The sequence below is a fragment of the Pan paniscus genome, chromosome 2 (genome assembly GCF_029289425.2).
Source record: "Pan paniscus chromosome 2, NHGRI_mPanPan1-v2.0_pri, whole genome shotgun sequence".
Taxonomy (NCBI): domain Eukaryota; kingdom Metazoa; phylum Chordata; class Mammalia; order Primates; family Hominidae; genus Pan; species Pan paniscus.
In genome coordinates this window covers 121784182-121800807 of record NC_085926.1, presented here as the reverse complement: position 1 = coordinate 121800807, position 16626 = coordinate 121784182, and the positions used below count along the sequence as shown (strand labels likewise).

The following is a 16626-nucleotide window of genomic DNA, read 5'->3' as shown; positions in this document are numbered from 1 at the left end:
AGGCTGAGGAACTCGGTGCGCAAAAAGGACTAGAACCCAGAAGTTTGCTTCCTAGAATTATCTTTGCTGTCACCTCATTGTCTCTTACAATAAAGGCAAAAGAGACTGAATACCCTCTCTTATTTGTTTGTTTGCTTTGAAAACTAGTGGAGAGGTCAGGCACTGTGGCTCATGCCTGCAGTGCCAGCTACTGAGGTGGCTGAGGCAGGAGGATTGCTTGAGGCCAGGAGTTCAAGGCTACAGTGCACTATGATTGTACCTGCGAATAGCCACTGCATGCTAGCTTGGGCAACATAGCAAGATCCTGTCTTTAAAAAAAAAAAAACAAAACAACTGAGGAGAAGAGTTATATATTACCCAGAAATGGTGACACACACTGGAGCTGGAGTTATCAAGGTGAGGTTGGTGCATCTTTTTTTCTCTGTGCTTACGACCTTCCTAAGATTAGATACTGTCTGCTTCTGAGGGAAGAGTGGGCTGGGTACAGACAGAACTAAGAGTTGTAGAATGTATGCCTGCCCCTCCGTCTTTATCACAACCCGCTGGAGTGGTCAATTGCTCCTGTCTTACAGATGAGGTAACAGGCTTAGAAAGGTAAGTGACTTCCCTAAGGTAATAAAACTAATAAGAGGTAGGCCTATATTTTAGGATTCTAAGAACTCATGACTAAGGAAGACCCCTCTGAAGGCAGGGAGGATGTATTCCCCAGAGCCAACTTTTACTCTTGAAAGAGCTGTGGCTGGGAATGATGTGGAACCTGAGCCAAGACAGAGCAGCTAGCCTAGGACAGGTTGAGGACAGATCCAGGTGGTGAGGATCAGGCCTGCCAGGGCTACATGCCACCATGGATTCCTCCCTCTGGAAAAGAAAGTTATACAAGTTGGCTTCCTGCTCCTCCTACCCCTCATTCCTCTGTTCCATCCTAGCTTGGGGGCCCATGTCCACTAGCCTTCCTGGGAGGCCTCCCCCAAACCAAGGTCCTTGCTTTGTCTCCGTTTAATAGGTATGGGAGAGGCTTATGTGACTAAAGAGGACACCTCAGAGCTTGGTCGAGATAGGTGTGTGAGAGTAAACTCAATCATTATGTGAATGTGGTTGTTGGCTGAACACAGAGCATAAACCTAGAAGATTTGTGGGAGCAAGGAGGGAAAGTGCCTTTTGAGAGAGGTCTCCAAGGAGAATATGAGATTAGTTGAGGTTCAGTGAGTTCCTTTGTTGCTGACTCAAGAAGCATATTTGAAGGGATAAGCCCTCTCACTTAGAGCAGAAGCATCCCAGCCTTGTTGCCGTAGTGACAGTGCTCAAACAGAGGCTTAAAAAACAGAAAACACCATGTCAGAAGGATTCCTTTGGAGCTATGATGCCCCAGTAGAGGTCCCAGCTATTGTGTGCTTTGGAGGAGAGGGGCAGGGAATTTGAATAGTTCCCCTTCCTTCCTGTTTCTTGCTGTGGGGCTTTTGTTTTGGTCTTTCTCTCTGGACTGATACGGCCTTTGGAAAGGGATGTGTCTCTGCAGAAGGAACCAGTCTTCTTTTAAACCTGTGTCAGAAGTTGGAGGCATCTCTCTTTTTCAGGCCCTTTTCTTTCTTGGTTATGCTGCCTGTTAACTTGCCATTCTGGAACGTAGCGGAGTTTTCTGTAAAGCCAGCCACCTTACCCTTATTCCTATTAGAACATGAATCTGTTTGAAGCAAGCTACATATATAGTCTCCTTGTCCTGCTCCCTAGCTTGGATGCTCTTAGACCTGGATGTTCATTCTTATCTCATAGAGGAAGGATGAAAGGGCCCTTACAACCAGACAGACCTGTGAGATGTGGTCACTAGTCACTTGGCTTATCTGGCCTCTTTAAACTGTGCCCCAATTTGCAAGGACATATTAAAATATATGATTATTTCTCCTAATCTGTCTGATTTCATTGTTTCCAGTATTTTTGACATCTGGTCTTCGGCATCTCTGCTTTGACAACATGGTTTAGACTTCAGTTTGCTTTGACCCATGGACTGCTGAGACTTGAGCTATTGAATTACTGATACGGGAGTTGTGAGGGGTGTGTTGATTCTATTACTCTTTCTGGTTCTAGGTCCCTGCCTGATAAGCTGTATTCCACACTATCCGAAGATCATACCTTAAGCCTCAGCAAGCCCTCTGTCTTAAATATCAGAGTGTGTGGGTTCTGTACCTTGTCAGATCCAACATGGTGTCCGTCCCAGCAGCACATTGGGAGCTAGCCAAATCTGGATTAGACATAGTCTTGCCTTAGGGCACTTGCAGTCTAGTGATAGAAGTGACGCTAGAAATGTAAGCACCTCAAAGGAGAGATCTTTGTCTATTTTGCTTTGTTCATTAATGTATCCCCTATGCTTAGAACACTGACTGGTATGTAAGTATTTAATACAAATGTGTTGCATAAATGGACACAATGTCTATGAACAATGTCAAAAGAGAAGTACAAATAAATAAGGCAGTTTCAGAGAGATAAGATATTGGCAGAGGAAATGAACAGACAAGTTGATCTTGTTTTTTGTTATTGACTATATGATTCTTTGGAATTTGTTGAGACTTGCATTATAGCCTTTTGCAGTTTAATTTTTGAAAATATTTTCTATGTGTTTGAAAAGGGTAATGCATATTTTGTAATTATCAGGCATAGGGTTCTATATATGTCTATTAGATTAAGCTTTTTTGCCCATGGTGACAAATTTGGGAGTTTTCACACAAATAATTGTGAGATTGGATTAAATTGAGCAGAATTGGCCTGATTCTGAACTGTGATATTGGAGATAGTTACTAGACCCCCATTTCTAAAACTGATGATGCCAGGGGTATTCTCTACTTCTTTATCTCACTTCTGTTATTATAATATAGTGATTCTCTTTCTGATTAATTATATTAAAGTCTATTTTGTCTGATATTAATTTACTTATTCCAACTCTTTTATGGTTAGTTTTTGCCTAACTTATTTTTTCATTTATTATTTTCAATGCCTTTGTGTTTTCTAGGTTCATCTTATGAATAGTATATAGGTGGAATATATAGCTACAGATATAGATAGATATTGTATATAATATTGTATAATAATATTTTATCTGTCTTTTAATGGGTGAATTTGGTCCATTTATATTTATTGTGATTTCTGATAAAGTTAGAGTTGGAGAGACATGAGTATACCTGGATGGATGAATTGCTGATGGCCATGATGGGAGATAATCTACCACAACAGTATACCAGAAGATACCTAATAAATGTTAGTTCTCTTTTTTAACCCCTGTCTCTAGTCTCTTCCTAGTGGATATTTGGATGATTTAAGTAGATTTTTTCTGATTAGCTCCTTGGGTACAAATGTTATATCTTCCTGACACTCTCAAACTCTCTAAACCCTAGCATTCTGACCTTGTAGGTGGTGTATAAAAGAACTGGATTGATTGTAGGGGGTTAAAGAGGGAGTGAGTGGAAAGGAAATTGTGGCAGGAGATGTTGATGACTCATTGAAAACATATGAGTGGAAAGAAAGGCTAGAAATAGGATGGTAGCTAGAAAAGGGAGTAGGTCTCGTTGGTATTTTTAAGAGAGGATGTCTGAAGACAGAAAAAAAGGAACTGACAGAAAATGAGTGGTTGAAGGTATTAATGAGGCAAGGACTAAGCTATCACTTATCAGCTTCTTTAGAGTGAGAAGCAGGGAGAAAGGGATATACAGAAAAATATTTTTACAAGGTATTCCATAGAAATATACATCTCTACTAAATTATTAGTGTAAACTATGTAAACATAGGCAATATGACTTTTAAAATATAGATTAATCTCATATTTCCTTACCAAGCTCTTAATAAACATTAGTTAGGCCAACTGGATTTTCTGTCTCTACTATTTTATAGCACTAGGAAGAACTTTTAATTCATCAAGTCTATATTCCCATCTAAGATAGGAGACCTTTTATAGCATCCTTCACAGATAGTTGTCCAGGACCTTTTGAACACTTGTGGTTTTAAGAATCTACCACCTGAAATATGAAGCTGCTGCCTTTGTCCAGAGGTCTGGTAGTAAGAAGCTCCTCTTTTATTCAATAGAAATCTGCCTATATGTAACAAGCTCTTTCTGGAACAGCATATCATGAATATAATTTCATTATATGTTTGAAGTCTCCACCATGTATCTGTTTCTTCGTACTCCATCTTCTAACATTACCTGAGACCTGTCTGATAAGAGGACTTCTGGATCCCCAAGAAACTTTTGCCTTTTTAAAACAAGGAATTCCAGTTTTTTGCATTCAGACTAAAGCAGTTGCCCAGAACCATGAATGAAAATGGAATTTTGTCTGATTTTTAAATATCTAAATAAAATGATTATGTAGTTTTCTTCTTTGTCACTAAGTTGATACTGTAAATTACACTGATTTTCAGTTGTTGAACCAGCCTTACATTTTCAGGATAAACCACACAGAATAATAATATATTTTGTTCAAAATATATTGCTGAATTTGATTTGCCAATATTTTGTTGAGGATTTTTGTGTTTATATTTATGAAGAATATTGTTCCATGGTTTTTTTTTATAATGTCTTTATCTTATTTTCATATCAAGTAATGTTGCTCTCATAAAATTTCTTTAATTGAGGTTCTCTATTTCTTCTTGTGGGAATTTTGGTAGTTTGTGTCTTTCAGTGAATTTTTGTATTTTATCTAAGTTGTCAAGTTTTTATATTATGACATAGATTTGTTTATATATATATATAGAGAGAGACTTGTTCTATATATATGGATTCATATATCTATATATAATGTCTGTAAGATTTGTAGTGATGTTCTCTATTTTATTCCTGAGATTTATTTTTGTACCATCTTTCTTTTTTTCCTGATCAGCCTCCTACAGGCTTACCAATTTTATTGATCTTTCCAAAAACCAAACGTTTGGCTTCATTGATTTTCTTTTCATTGTTATTGATTTCTGCTTTTATCTTTATTATTTCCTTCTTTCTGAGAAATTTGGTTTTAATTTGTTCTTTTTCTAGTTTATCCTAAAGTAGAAGCTTAGATCACTGAGTTAATACTTTCCTTCTTTACTAATATAAGCACTTAATGCTACACATTTTCTTCTGACCTTTTCCTGCATCCCCCCAAATTTGACATATTGTGCCCTTTTATGTCCATTCCATTTGAAATATTTTCTAATATTCATTGTGACTTATTTTTTGAACTGTGAGTTATTTGGAAATGTGTTGTTTAATCTGCAAGCATTTTAGGAATTTGTTAGATACCTTCCTGTTACTAAGTTTTAGTTTAATTTCATAACGATCAGAGAATATTTCTATGTGGTTTCACTTCTTTTAATTTGATTCAGGTTTGTTTAGTAGCCCAGAATATGGTCTATCTTGATAAATCTTTCATTTGCGTTTGAAAACAATGTGTATTTTGCATTTGTTGGGTCAAGTGTCAATTCAGTCAAGTTGGTTGATAGTGGTGTTCACCTTTCTAAATTCTTACTTATTTTCTGTGTACTTGTTTTATCAATTACTGAGAGAGGAGTGTTGAAATCTCTAACTACAATTGCGGATTTTCCTAGTTCTCCTTTCAGGCCTAAGACTTTTTGGATAATGTATTTTGGAACCCTGTGTTAGATGTGTACACATTTAGGAGTGTTACATTTCCTTAGTGAATTGATCCTTTTATCATTATGAAATTACTCTCTTTATCCCTGGTAATATTCCTTTTCCTGAAATCTGCTTTGTCTGATATTAATATAGCCATTTCAGTTTTCTTTTGATTAGTGCTTACATTTATATCTTTTTCCATTGTTTTATTTTTAACCCATTTCTGTCTTTATATTCAGGGTGAGCTTTTTTTGTGGATAGCATATAATTGGGTCTTACTTTTTTATACAGTCTAACAATCTTTAATTTATGTAGTTAGGCCATTTATAATTAATGCAATTATTGATATGGTTGGATTAAAACTACCATAAATATTTTTTGTTTCATCTTTTTCTTGTCCCTTTTATCCTCTTTTTCTGCTTGCCTTTGTATTTATTGAGATTTGTTTGTTTGTTTTGTTTTGTTTAAGGTGGAGTCTCGCTCTGTTGCCCAGGCTGGAGTGCAGTGGCACAATCTTGCTCACTGCCACTCCACCTCCCAAGTTCAAGCAATTCTCCTGCCTCAGCCTCCCAAGTAGCTGGGACTACAGGCACATGCCACCATGCCTGACTAATTTTTGTATTTTTAGTAGAGATGGGGTTTCACCATGTTGGCCAGGCTGGTCTCAAACTCCTGACCTCAGTTGATCTGCCTGCCTCAGCCTCCCAAAGTGCTGGGATTACAGGCATGAGCCACCACATCCAGCTGAGAATTTTTATTATTTCATTTTATCTCCACTATTGGCTTATCATTATACTTCTTTTTAAAAATGTAATGTGTGCTCTAGTGTTTACAACACATATCTTTCATCACAGTCTACCTTCCAATTATATCACTTCACTTATGGTATAAAAACCTTAGAATATTATACTCCAAGTTCTTCCTTCTCAACTCTTGTGCTGTTGTTGTTATGCATTTTTCTTTTACATACCCTATAAACCCATAGTACATTACTACTATTTTTACTTTAAAAAGTCAATCATCTTTTAGAGCAATTAAACATTTTTAAAAATGTCTTATATATTTACCTTCATTTTAACCATTTCTGGAGATCTTAGTTTATTTGTTTGGATTCAAATTCTGTCTGACATATCCCTTCTGCCTGAAGAAGTTTCTTTCTAGTTCTCGTTATGCAAGTTTGTTAATAATGAATTCTCTCAGCTTTTCATTTAGTTTCCAAAGTCTGTATTTTTCTTTTATTTTTGAGAAATATTTTCAGGAGTATGGAATTCCAGATTGACAGGGTTCTTTCTTTCAGTACCTTTAAGACTTCCTTTGTTGTTTTTTGGGTTTGCACTTTTTCAGATGAGAAGTATGCTTTCATGTATTCCCTCACCCTGTCTGCCTTTAAGATTGTTTCTTTCCCTTTGATTTTCAGCCACTTGAAGATTATATGCCTAGGTGTGTTTGGTTGTTTTTGTTTGTATTTATACTGCTTGAAGTACTCTGAGATTTTTGGATTTGTGGTTTGATGTCCTTCATTATTTTTGGAAAATGCTTAATTATTATGTAAGTATTTCTTCTGACTCATCCTCTATTTCTTCTCTTTCTGAGATTCCAATTATATGCATTTTAGACCATTTGATATTATTCCATAGCTTTTAGATTCTTTGTTTTCTTTTTTTCCCCCTACTCTTTTATTTCTTTGTGTTTTAGTTTGGATAATTTCTGTTGACTCATCTTCAAAATCACTGATTTTGTTTCCCCAGTTGTGTTGAGTGTGCTTGTGAGCCTGTTGAAGCCATCCTTAATCCATAGAAACAGAAAGTAGACTATTGGTTGCCTAGGGTTGGGAAACCTTAGGGTAGGTTATGGGGAGTGACTGTGAATAGGTATGGCATTTCTTTTACAGGTGATGCAAGTGCACTAAATTCATTGAGGTGATCACTGCACAACTCTTTGACTATACTTAAAAAGCATTGATTTGAAGACTTTAAATTGTATGGTATATGAATTATATCTCAATAGAGCATATATATATAAAATATGTATTATATATAATATATATATTATATGTAATATATAATATATAATTATATATAATATGTATATATAATATATACAACTTCATCTTTTATGTTCAAAGGCCACATTGATAAAACTCTGATTAGAATCAGGAAGGAACCAGACATCTTACTGATGGTGCTGAAGGGTGTATAGAACAAAAATAATTCTGAAGGAAATGTTACAGGCTGGGCGCAGTGGCTCATACCTGTAATCCCAGCACTTTGGGAGGCCAAGGGGGTGAATCACCTGAGGTCAGGAGTTCGAGACCAGCCTGACCAACATGGTAAAACCCTGTGTCTACTAAAAGTACAAAATTAGCCAGGCATGGTGGTGCATGCCTGTAACCCAGCTACTCAGGAGGCTGAGGCAGGAGAATTGCTTGAACCCAGGAGGTGGAGGTTGCAGTGAGCTGCACCATTGCACTCCAGCCTGGGCAACAAGAGCGAAACTCCGTCTCAAAAAAATAAAAAGAAATGTTACTATAACTGAAGCTGGTGGAAGGATAGGAATTATTATTTTGTCCCGTGTTACATACTTGATTCTAAGTGTTGGAAAATGACTCTATTAAGTAGGAAGTGTTCTTAATTAGTCCATGTCTTTATCTTTCCATGTATTTTGTAATTTATAGTTATTAGTCTTATAAATTTTAAAAGTTCCAAGTCATCCTGATGCTTTGAGTTCTACCTAGTGGTCAAACTCCTCTCTGCTGTGTGTCCTTGGACGCCTGACCCACCAGGTACTAGTGTTATCTGGTAGTGATACTGTTGAATTTTAATGACCTGGCTGAGAGTTTCCATATTACCTCCTTCTGTTATAAAACAAAATACAAGTAGGCCTGTGGAGAGTTCTCCAAACTGAGAATTTTAGTACAGCTTTCCTACAGGAGGTTCACTAAGAAATCCACAAACATCATGTGGTAGCCTACCAGGTGCTCCTTATCTGCAGGAAAGATACCCATGCCCTGGAGTGTTGTATGTTTCCAGACACTCAGAACACTTCTAAGTGTTTCTTGATGTTTCTGGTATGGCATAACCCCCAAAATATATTAAGCAAAATAAAGCAAGGTGTAGAAGAGTGTGTATAATATGTTATTATTTGTATTTAAGAAAAAGTGGGTATAAAAATATACATGTATTTTCAAAACATATCTCTAGAAGATGTGATTACATGGCTGATTCTGGAAGAGAAGTTGGTGCTGGATACCTAGGAGCTGGGTACCTAGAAGCAGGTGTGGGTGAAAGACATTTCACTATATACTTTTGTATCTTTTCAGTTGAAGGGGCAAGGGAAAACTTCTCCTTTGCCCTCTGAAGGTTCACTAAACATCAAATGACAAAAGGTGGATTAATAATAGAAGAGGCACATAAATTTATTTGATCATAGTTTTCCATGACATGGGAGCCTTCGAATGAAGACCCAAAGATACAAAGGAAACTGTTCATTTTTATGCTTAGGTTCAATAAACTGTGGACAACTGTGTAAAAATATGATTGGACAAAAAGGGTATAATCTAATGCTAATAGACTGAGTAGGGAAACTCAGCAAGGCCTTTCTGTTTGTATTCCTCCTCTCTGTGCAGCATTTCTTTCTTTTGATGGGGCAAGACTCTCTCTAGAATGGGGCTCTTATGACCTACAGTCAAACAAGGTAGGTCAGATAATTTCTTTATGGCCAGTTTTTACACAGAAAGGCCAGGGGGAGAAGTTAGAATAATATTTTTAGGTTTCATGGCTGGCTTTAAGGAAAAGGGATTCTGGTTTCTATAACCTGCCTTGGGGAAGAGGGATTCTGGTGTCCTTGGAGGAGAATGAGTGGCCAGAGACAGGAGGGAAGAAGAAGGTCAGAGAGAAACTTTTGCTTCTGAGGCTGCTTCTGAAGCCTTCATTTTGGGGTATTGTTTTCTGAGCCCCAAAACAATTTCAAACCATATAACTGTATTTGCTATTCAGACAGGAATACAAGTTAAATTAAAACAAAATCTTCCTAGGATGGTTAATTAAACTTGAGGCTCAGATTGGCCCTTGATAATTTACTCTTTGTCCTTATTTCTCATCCCTGGGGTCTTCTGTCTTCAGGTCTTCCACTCCTGATCAGTTGCCTGCCACAGACATATTCAAATATTCCCCTCCATCTCTGAGCCTAATAGAAACTCTACACAGGGATGAAGCAGGATTTCTAAAATCTCTCTTGTGACTGATTGCCATATTGAACCTCAGGCTTTCTAGACCAGTGGTTCTCAACCTTGAGCCTGCATCAGAGTCACCTGGAGGACTTGTCAATACGCAGGTTTCTCAGCCCCACACCCAGAGTTTCTGATTCAGCAGGTCTGGGGTAGGACCCAATAATCTGCATTTCTAACAAGTTCCCAGGTGATGCTAATTAGGGACCACACTTTGAGAAACACTGCTCTATCCTAAAATAGTTTCTCCTACGATGGATTGATGTGTAGTTTTTGTGTTCCAGTTGTGTCTTCATTTAGACATATAAAGAAATAAAAGGAGAGCTATGTTCCTTTCCATGGGCATGCTTATAGTGCACCATTGCCCAGCTCTCTGTCCAGCCAACAATGCCCTTCAGGCTCGTTATGCCTCATAAGACAATATGCACTTTACCACCAGCAGAGCTGACATATCAGAAACCTGGCATCCTCCTTCATCTCTACTTCCGGGAGCAGACATTCTTGTGGTCACTGCCATCAACTCCCTGTAAAGACTTAATTGGTATTTTAGAGGAGGCACTAGAAGAGTCATGCTAATTACTCATTTCCCTTCCAGTGTTTCTCTCCAGGGGTGCTATTAGCATTTTAGGCAAGACAAAATGCTTTATAATGCTCTTTATAATGAGCATTCTATTTAATGTAGGACATTCAGCTCCTTTCCCTTGTTCTCAAGTCGTTGTGACAGTCAATAATCCCACTGCACATCCCAATGCTCCCTCAATCCCCCTAACCCTTAACCCCGTGCAACCTGCCTGCACCACCTTTACCCACCTGCACCCCCACCTCCAGGATGGGTGATGAGGGCAACTCAACTTTCCACTGAGAACCACCAAGACCTTTATTAAATTACCTGTCCAGACCTTTGCTTTAGATCCCTGCAAAAATCCCAAGACATATTTTATTATTTTCCTTTTTATCAAATGTTGATATTAAAAAGTTACCAAACTCTGAGGCTGGGAGCAGTAGCTCACGCCTGTAATGCCAGCACTTTGGGAGGCCGAGGCATGTGGATCGCTTGAGGTCAGGAGTTCAAGACCAGCCTAGCCAACATGGTGAAACCCCATCTCTACTAAAAATACAAAAATTAGCAGGACATGGTGGCGTGCACCTGTAGTCCCAACTATTTGGGAGACTGAGGCACAAGAATCACTTAAACATGGGAGGCAGAGGTTGCAGCGAGCTGAGATTGCACCACTGCACACCCAAGCCTGGGCGACAGAGCAAGATCTGTCTCCAAGAAACAAAAAACAAACAAACAAACAAACAAAAAACAGTAATGAAATGCCAAATGTTTCCTTTTGAAAACCCTATTGGTAGAATTGTCCATTGTGTTGTTCAGTCCTCTCTCTGGAGAGAGACCTTTTGGAGGTTAGCACTGGAGGGCCCTGTCACCTGATGAAGTGGCTTCGTGTCCTCATCTGACAAGGAGAATTGTGTGACCTCTCCTGTTTCCTTTTTTGCCATGAGTGTCAGGGAACTCGGGGATAGATGTAATGCTTGATAGGGTTGAAAAATTAGCTTAGAAAATCATTTCGCCCATATTATCAGCTTTTATATAGTTTTAATTTTTAAATAATTAACAGCTTTATTTTTTGTTTTCTTGTGAGTGGCTTCTAATTATTTGAGAAGCAGGAGAGTATTAAGTGTCTGTGGTGCAGGTGAGTTGTGAAATAATAGCCAGATGTGGCCTAATCAGCTGGGCAAAAGAACGGGAATGACAGAGCACCCAGGGGCCTCCCGTGTGCATGGGGCAGGGTAGGGAACTGAGGACAGGAAGAGCAGCAGGTTTGGAGGCTCCTCTGGCTGGTAGAAAGCGGAAGGGGGCTGCTGAGAATGAAGGGCCAGGTGTGCTCACTGGAGGTGGGGTCGAGGTTAAGGAACTAAGAAGCGATAGGTATCCCTAAACCTTCACCAGAGATGGATATACATTGAGTGGGGTGGCAGCAGATGTCCTGAGCTTGACCTTTCTCTTCAAGATCAAGAGAAGTCCTGCTGGGATTGCCTGGATTAGCTTATGAGACATGTGGAAACCATTCCTTATAGAAACACCTGTTCTGCTTGAGCTCTCATTTGGTCCTGTGGCCAAACAGATTACAGGGAGCAACTGGGTGCAGACAAGGCTGGCATTCCTGAAATGAACTTTCTGCTGACACTTCCTGTCCAGGTGGAAAAGAGCACCTGGCTGTGGGACTGTAATGGGGTGGGAATTCCACCTCATCCTGCCCCTTCTTTGAGAGACCCGTCTCTCCTGTTTCCTTTTCAAAGTGTCCCTCAAAGTGTCAGGGGAAGCCACAACCCTAAACTCAGGGTTTCCACCCTCTCTGTCTCCTTTGTGATTTATTAAGGGATTGTGTAAGGACTTTTTCAGTGTGGAAGTCCCCTGCTGAAATGCTGTCTTAGTCTATCTGTGCTGCTATGACAAAATACCTGAGGCTGGGTGATTTACAAATAGTAGAAATTTTTTTCCTCACAGTTCTGGAAAATGGAAGTCCAAGATCAAGACACCAGCAGATTTGGTGTCTTGTGAGGGCTGTTTTCTGCTTCCAAGATGGTGCCAAGTTGCTTTGTCCTCACTTGGCAGAAGACAGAAGAGCAAAAAAGGGCCTCACCAGTTCGCTCCAGCCCCTTTATAAGGTTGCTGATCCTATTCTCGAGGGCTCTGCCCTCTTGACTTAATCACCTCCTAAAGGTCCTACCTCTTAACACTGTTGCATCAGGGATTAAGATTCAACATAAATTTTGGGAGGGAACAGAAAACATTCAAAAACAGCAAATGCCATTGTGAGGGCTTGATTTCCTTTGGATTTTCAAACTGTCCTTTTCAAATTAACACACCATCTGGATGGGTAGCTTATGGAGGGCTCTGAAATAAGTTATTTGTCCCTCTGAGGAAATGGAATGCTACTTACTGTAGGTATTTGTTTCCCTCTTAAGAAGTGAGATTTGCCCTCAGAGGAAAACAAAAGTGTCTGAAGGGAGGAGAAGGGGGAACTTCAGGAGCCTGGGCCAAGCTGAGTGGGGGGGTCCCGTGTTCCGCCTTGGTGTGGTGCTGGGGGAACAGAGCATATCAGCCCAGCCCTGGGACAGTGGAGGTAGGAGAGACACTCCTCTAGAAGCACAGTGCTTTCCCAGTGTGTTGGTGTTTCTTTTCCTGCCCTGTCAGCCCTTTATTCCCCTGGCCATGTCACCGAAGCCAGATCCCTGATAGCCAGGAGCCAGCTCCCTCCAGAAGGCCCCAACAGCCACCTACCTGCACTGCCTTTCACCTGCAGGAAGGCAGCTCCCATGGCCTTCCTCCCTCACCCCTGCGAGGGCCTCTCCCTAGACCCTGCAATCTACCCTGAGTACCACCGTCATGGTTCTGCGTCTGTCCTCTGTGGGGGAAGAAAGTACCTCGTTCTGGTTCTCCTTGTAACTATTGTTCCTGAACTCTAAACGTATAACCCCCCCACACGGCAATAAAAGCCACCCATCGTCACTGTTGGGATGCTTCCCTATTTCTACATAGCCTGTCCCAGAGTGATGTACTCCTCCCAGCTGCTCCCACATCCCTTTTGCGTGTCTGTCTCTGATTTGGCTTTCCTTTCCTCCTTCCCACCCACCCAGGTGGCTCCCGGCTGCCTCTGCTGCAGTTCAGAGCAACTTCAGGAGCTTCCCAGCTGAGAGCTTCAGGACGCCTTTCCTGTCCCGCTGGCTCAGTTGCCACAACAAACAACAGAGAAGACGGTGGTGAGTGAACATAGTTTACATTATGCTGTTGACCATTCCTCCTCAGTCCACCCTGGGGAGGCTGCAGAGAGGGGAGCTGTGTGTCTTTCTAGGTGCCCAGAAGAGACTGCTGCCCCCAAGGTGAGATGGCACCTGGCCAGCTGCCCAGGCAGGTAGGAGTGAAGGCAGTATGCTGTAGCATTGTCTGTTGATCTTGGCTTAGCTGGTCAGAATTCTTGAACTGGCGAAGGTGGTGGGAATCATCATTGGAACTAGCCAGGAAACAAGATTAAGGGCCTGCGGGGTGCCCTGGCTGCTGCTAGAAACTGTTCACACTGCATGCTGTGGTACTCCATCCTTCCAAGCTGGCTGAAAACTTTCTCCTCCTGCTGCTCCAGGAGGCTGCTCTGACTAACTCTGGTTTTGATTTCTCCTTTGACTCCATGGTTCCTTGGCAAGCAGGCATTGTTGGGGATGGAACACAGGTGGAACTTTGTGTTACCTGGACCCATAACCATAGCTAGTTCTGTGGGACTGAGCAGCTTCCAGAGCACTATCCATAACCTGGTCACCTGCACTCTGTTTGGTGAGAAATCCTGTGTGATAATAGGTGTAGAGTGAGCCTGTTTAACAAAGACAGTGCCTTCTTTGGGCAGCTGTACAATAGTAAATATTCTAAATAATATTCCAAAATGTGGGTGATCGTTTGGGATTTCATATGTGTAATTTGGGGCTTAGGGTGTTTCCATTGCTTTCTGCAGCTTTAGCAGTGAGGAAGGTGGTTTCCCGCTGCTACCCTTGACCCCCTCCTTAGGGTCTAACTACTACAGTACTTCAGGGGTCCTCAGCTAACATCAGCCTGGGGTGAGGGTGTCAGTTAACTCTCAGTGCAGAGGAGGCTGGCAGGGCCAAAACCAATACCAGTGAAACAAAGAAAGTGAGAAGGTTGGTGGGTGGTGGACATGGGGAGGCATGAATTAATAACAGGAAGTGTGGTCTGTGATTTCAAAAAAATAATACTGATAATTTCCCCCATGGTGCTAAACCTGCTTTGAACTATGGCCCCATCATTGACTTGAGGGAATAGCTTCTTAGATTACTTTGAAAGACATATCGAAGTATGTAGGGTCTGCTCTTTTGTTAAGGAAATAAATCCCATAACATTAAAGGAATTTTTTTAAAAGTGACTATAAGGTTGGACTCTAATATGGCTGATAAAGGGAAAAGCAGTGTCCTGCTACTGCCTGAAAGAAAACACAGCATATGTGGCTCAGATGGGGGCTTTATTTTAGGATTTGTGGGAGGCTGGACCAAAGCGAACACTGAACATATGAGCAAGGCGTCCTTTAAAGGAAAGCCTTAAGGCTTTTCACACTGTGAAGCACCATAGGTAGAAGATCAAAGGATGCACAAAATAATGCAAGTCCCTTCTATTTTAAAGACACATCTGCCTGGCCAAAAGTCAGGATGAAAGTAGTGCCTCTGGTACTGGTGAGCGGGCTATGCCAGAAGCCCTCTTTGTTTAGTCACCTACTTTATGCTGTGACAGGGACATTTGCAGTGAGGAAAAGAAGTAAATAAAAATGCGATAAAACTTCAGTTTTAAAGCCTAGGGGCACATGACACCATAGGACTCACCCAGTATTCCTTTCTTCACATCACTGGGGCCATGTGAGCAAAGCTCTTGAGATACATCTGGTCAGTGCAAAGGCAGTCTAGAACTCATGCCCTTCTCTGTGAGTCCCTTAAAGTCTGAGCCAATGGGACACTCATAGGTAATACAGGACTCCTTAGCAAGATGTAAACATTTTTTAAATTTAATTTAATTTTAAAAAATTTACAAATAATAGTTGTGCATATTCATGGAGTACATAGTGATGTTTTGATACAATTAATATATGGTGATCAGATCTGGGCAATTAGCATATCCATCATTGCAAACATTTATCATTTCTTTATGTTTGAAACATTCAATATCCTCTTCTACCTATTTGAAACTATATAATATATTATTGTTAACTATAGTCATCCTACCATGGTATAGAACAGTAGAACTTATTCTTCTTATCTAGCTGTAATTTTGTATCCTTTAGAAATCTCTCCCTCTCCCACCCTTCTTCCTACCCTTCCCAGCCTCTAGTATGCTCTGTTCTACTTTTTTACTTCTTTGAGATCAATATTTTTTAGCTTTCACATATGAATGAGAACACACCGTGTCTAACTTTCTGTTCCTGGCTTATCTCACTTAATATAATGTCCTCCAGTTCTATCCGTGTTGCCGCAAATGGCAGGATTCATTCTTTTTTATGGCTGAATAGTATTCCATTGTGTATCTATACAACATTTTATTTATCCATTCATCTTCTGTTGGATACCTGCATTGATCCCATTTCTTGGCTATTGTAAATAGTGCTGCAGTAGACATGGGGATACAGACGTCTCTTCGATGATTTCCTTTTTTCTTTTGGATAAATTTCCAGTAGTAGAATTGCTGGATCATATGGTTGTTTTATTTTTAGTTTTGGAAGAACCTCTATATTGGTTTTCATAGTTGCTATACTAGTTTATATTCCCACCAAGAGTATATGAGTTTCCTTTTCTCCTCATCCTTGCCAGCATTTGTTGTTTGTCTTTTTGAAAATAGCCATTCTAACTGGGATAAGATGATACCTCATTGTGGTGTTGATTTGTATTTCTCTGATGATTAGTGATGTTGGGCAGTTTTCCATATATTTGTTGGCAATTTATATTTCTTCTTTTGAGAAATGTCTGTTCATATCATTTGCCCATTTTCTAATCAGATTGTTTTTCTGCTGTTGAATTGAGTTCCTTGTATATTCTGGATATTAATCCCCTGTCAGGTGAGTAGTTTGCAAATATTTTCTCCCATCCTGTAGGTTTTTTCACTATTTGTTTTATTTGCTTCCCTTGCTATGCAGAAACATTTTCATTTGATATAATACTATTTGTTTATTTTTGCTTTTGTTCCCTGTGCTTTTGAGGTCTTATTCATAAAATATTTTCCCAGACCAATGTTCTGAGGCATTTTCCTTACGTTTTCTTCTAG

The 16626-nt window shown here is 40.1% G+C and overlaps 1 protein-coding gene across 5 annotated transcripts in view; it reads left to right on the top strand.

Moving 5' to 3' along the window:
- Positions 1-16626, top strand: part of MYLK (myosin light chain kinase) — a 271706-nt gene that overhangs the window by 39155 nt on the left and 215925 nt on the right. For all 5 annotated transcript variants that reach the window (XM_034957201.3, XM_034957195.3, XM_034957198.3 and 2 more), the window contains one exon: positions 13458-13580. The gene's annotated coding sequence lies outside the window, so the exon portion shown is untranslated. The remainder of the gene's footprint in view (positions 1-13457; positions 13581-16626) is intronic.